The 4545-nt window shown below is 43.9% G+C and overlaps 1 non-coding gene across 1 annotated transcript; it reads left to right on the top strand.

The window, feature by feature from the left end:
* The first annotated feature begins 4009 nt into the window (after positions 1-4009).
* LOC126074178 (U6atac minor spliceosomal RNA) lies at positions 4010-4135 on the top strand. The gene has a single exon (XR_007516980.1). It is a non-coding gene; the product is annotated as a U6atac minor spliceosomal RNA (small nuclear RNA).
* The last annotated feature ends 410 nt before the right edge of the window (positions 4136-4545 follow it).

Below are 4545 nucleotides of genomic sequence, written 5' to 3'. Positions count from 1 at the left end.
GGTTCACCACTATGTACAAGCCACCCGATCTAGGCTGTTGGAAAAATCAAGGCAAAAAGGGTCATTTATCTATGACTCATGGAAGAGATTTACATTTGGATGACATTCTTGGTATATCTAATAACTCAGTTCAGCAATCAAAGACATGCAACAGAAACAACAGTCTTGCTGAGCCCGACAGCATTCCAGCCCAGGGAGACCCATGCACAGTCCCTCCGACTGCTCCCATCTCTGCCTGGATGAAGTGCAAGTCTGTAGGTTCCAGCTCTGGTGAAGCATGAGTTGGGTTAAGAGAAGACTAAATGCTGTTGCCTGGTTTGCTTCCTTTTACAAATTCTGAGCCTCCCTTGCATGTGTTTGAGGAGGGCAGAAGACAAGGGAGAACATTTTTGCTGGGAGAGGATTTTCACTTCCACTTCACTTGCTTTGCTCAACATGGGCTTCTAGAAGTTTTGCAAGGGTGGCTGTGATTTGAATATTAACTTCAACTTCATGGTAGGCCTGGGGGCCTGTGTAACTCAGAAGATTTCGTTTATGTCTGATTCCAAAGAAAAGGCAAGCTAAGAAGGCATGAGCAAGCATTCTTCTGCTTTCAATGACCTAGTGGCTTCCACTGCTTACAAAGTAAAATCCCAAACTCTCTGGCAAGGCTTTTCATAAGCCTGCCCTTACAGCCTTATCCCCAGTGTCTAGTTCGGTACTTGACATTGCCAGAAAAGTGGGTGCCTATGGGTGAGAAGGAAGAAAGCCCACAGTATCAACGAAGCTATTTTACTGTCTCCAGAAACTTAACAGCAGCCCCATCCTGGGTCTATGATGTTCAGAACTCCTGGTTTGACTCTTGCCCCTACTGGGCACCTTACTACCTACTTCCAGGGCCACCTCTAGGTCAGAGGCAAAAACCGTCCTCTCCCACCCCTGCTCTCTCCTCCTCCCACATCGTGATGTCCAATCCTCCCAGTAGTTAGCTTCTCTGTCTTTGTCTTGTTTTACTGGTTTCTGTCCCCCTGGTAATTGGTGGCAGTGATGAGATCTGAACAAAATGGCATCTTCTATGAAGTTCTGCCACTCATTCTACAAATATTTTTATATGACAGCCACAATGCTAGGCAGAGAGAGAACAGGACAAAGTCTGGAGGTGAGAAAAAACATGTCCTCAGGAGACAGCAGGTTGCTCGGTACATCCGGGTGCAGAATGCGTGGGCAACAAAGTGAGGTTATTAAAAGTCCAGGCCCTGGATTCACATGGCCTTTGTCTGAAGCCTCTCCAGCCTCGGTTAAAAGTGTTGGGAGGATCCAATAGGTGATCATGTAATGAGATGATCCCCTTAATACATCTAACGCTTGATGCATGCTTAGTATACATCAGCTCTTGTTATTTTCATGATTGCTATCATTCTTCTGTAATTTATTTTATTTTTTGTTGTTGCTGAGAGTATACACAACAGCACATACACCAATTCAACAGTTTCTACCTGTACAGTTCAGTGACACTGATTACATTCTTCAACATAATGTAACCATTCTCACCCTTCTTTTTTGAATTATTCCTCCCCAATTAACATAAACTCATTGCCACCTAAGGTTCCCAACTCATCTTTCAAGTGGCTGTTGTCAATTTGATCCCATACAGAGAGTTCTTAAAAGAGCACAATGCTCAAGGCAGATATTCTTTACTAATTAAGCTAAACTACTGTTTGGTTTAAAGAAGACTTCAGGAGATATTTTTGGTTTAAGATTTAAAGATTATCTCAGGGCAATAGTTTTGAGAGTTCATCCAGCCTCTGTGGCTCCAGAAATTCTGGATTCTATGAGAATCTAAAATTCTGTTCTGCATTTTCTCCCTTTTGGTCAGGATTCTTCTATAGAATCTTTGCTCAAAATGTTTAGTAATGGTAGCTGTGTACCATTCAATTCTTTCAATCTGTCTTAATCATCTAGTGCTTCTGTAACAGAAATACTACAAGTAGATGGCTTTAACAAAGAGAAATTTTATTTTCTCACAGTCTAATAGGCTAGAAGTCCAAATTCAGGATGTTTCAGCTCCAGGGCAAGGCTTTCTCTCTCTGTCTACTCTGGAGGAAGGTCCTTCCTGTCAGTCTTTCCCTGGAGTAGAAACTTCCCCACACAGGAACCCCAAGTCCAAAGGATGTGCTTTGCTCCTGGCACTGCTTTCTTGGTAGAATGAGGTCCCCCAACTCTCTGCTTGCTTCCCTTTCCTTTTATCTCTTGTAAGATAAAAGAGGGTGCAGGCCACACCCCAGGGAAACTCCCTTTACATTGGATCAGGGATGCGACCTGAGCAAGGGTGTTATATCCCACCCTAATCTTCTTTAACCACAGGCAGATATTATGATTTATAACACATAGGAAAATCACAACATGGAAGGTAACCACACAATACTGGAAAGCATGGTCCAACCAAGTTGACAGAAATTTTGCGGGGACACAATTCAATCCATGACATTCCACCCTTTGGCCCCCAAAATCCATGTCCTTGCCCCATGTAAAACATATCCCTCCCCCCCCCCCATCATATTATACCAAAAGTCTTAAATCAACTCCAGGTCCAAAATCCAAAAATTCATCTTCATCCAGGAAATCTAGAATACAAGTTATCTGCTTCCAAAGTACAATGGCAGAACAGGCACAAGCTAGACATTTCCATTGCAAATGGGAGAAATTGGAGGGAAAGAAGGGATAACAGGTACCGAGCAAGTCAGGAGAACACATTACATCAGCCCTCAAGGCTTTGAAAATAACCTTCTATTCTCTGAGACAATTTACATAATAGCTCTGCCCTCCAGACTCTAGATACTGGCCACACTCTCCAGATTCTGAGTGGGCTTCAGCTCCACCTTCCAGGCATACTGGGACAGCAACTCTGCTCCCTCGGCTTTAGGCGTATCATTCTCCTAGCCCATTTGGGTGGCACCTCCACCCTTAGAAACACCTGAGGCCATGGCTCCACCCTTTGAAACTCCAGAGGTAGTGACCATACCTTTTGAGACTGAGGCAGCTCAGCTTTCTGTGTTCCTTGGACTCTCAGCCTTCCAGCCTCATGCCATCATCTGCCCTGTTGGGGCAAGTGTTCCAAAGCTCAGTAGCTCCACAGATAAATGCCCGGAGGCACTCCACTCTACCAGGAATTCTCCTTTGCACAGGCATTCAGCTCTCTCGCTCTGTGGGTCGGCTCCAGTGCTGTCTGGCGCCGGTCTTCTGATTTGCTGCTGCTGCTTCTCACCATCTGCACCTTCTCTGGTGTTAACAGTTCTCCTCACTTCCTTCTGAGTCTTCTATCCACTCACAGTTTCAAAACTGATTCCACATTTTAGGTATCTGTTAGAGCAGGACCCCACTCTCTCAGTATCAAATTTTATCTTAGTCATCTAGTGCTGCTATAACAGAAATGCCACAAGTGGATGGTTTTAACAAAGAGAAATTTTATTTTCTCACAGTTTAGTAGGCTAGAAGTCCAAATTCAGGGTGTTGGCTCCAGGGGAAGGCTTTCCCTCTCTGTTGGCTCTGGAGGAAGGTCCTTCTCGTCAATCTTCCCCTGGACTAGGAGCTTCTCTGTGCAGGAACCCCAGGTCCAAGGGACTCACTCTCCTCCTGGCACTGCTTTCTTGGTGGCATGAGGTCCCCCAACTCTCTGCTTGCTTCCCTTTCACAGTACTAGATGACTAAGACATGGTCTCATGGCAAAGGGGGTAGCTGATCATTTTTAGGGGGAATCAAGAGTTAGGCAGGGGCCAGAAAATACAGGGATTATGTACATATTCAGAGTGCCTGGGTGGTGCAAATGGTTGATGTACTTGGCTACTAACCAAAAGGCCGGAGGTTCAAATCTACCCAGATCCCTCTTGGAAGAAAGACCTGATGATCTACTTGTGAAAAAATCAGTCATTGAAAACTCTGCGGGGCACAGTTCTACTCTGATACACATGGCACCACCAGGAGTTGGAAGTGACTCAGTGGAAACTGGTGGATATATATGAAAGTTAGGGCTGCGTCGTATGAAAGGAAAAAAGGTTAGCACTCCCCTTGACAAAGATGGAAGAGGCCCTCGGGCCTTACAGCATGCCTATGGTTAAGGCATTGCTACCTACTTTGTAGCATCTAACAATGATTTTTCAATGCCATAAAGGTAGAAATCAATAGCAGGAAGATCAAGGAAAAAAATCAAATATACGGAAACCAAATAACACCTTGCTTAGAAACAACTGTGTAATAGAAGAAATCAAAGAAGGAATAAAAAAAATTCCTAGAATCAAATGAGAATGAAATCACATCATACCAAAACCTTTGGGACACAGGAGAGGCAGTACTCAGAGGTCAATTTATACCAATAACTACACACATCAAAAAAGAAGAATGGACCAAAATCAAAATGTTAGCCATGTAACTTGAGCAAATAAAAAGTGAACAGCAAAAGAAGCCCACAGGCACCAAGGGACATTACAACAGATCCAGCTGAAAAAGAAGGATCATAACAGAATACTATGAAAAACTGTACTCCAACAAATTTAAGAACCTAGCAGAAAT

The sequence above is a fragment of the Elephas maximus genome, chromosome 3 (genome assembly GCF_024166365.1).
Source record: "Elephas maximus indicus isolate mEleMax1 chromosome 3, mEleMax1 primary haplotype, whole genome shotgun sequence".
NCBI lineage: Eukaryota > Metazoa > Chordata > Mammalia > Proboscidea > Elephantidae > Elephas > Elephas maximus.
The sequence above is the reverse complement of the archived record's forward strand: the minus strand, read 5'-3'. Positions and strand labels throughout refer to the sequence as shown.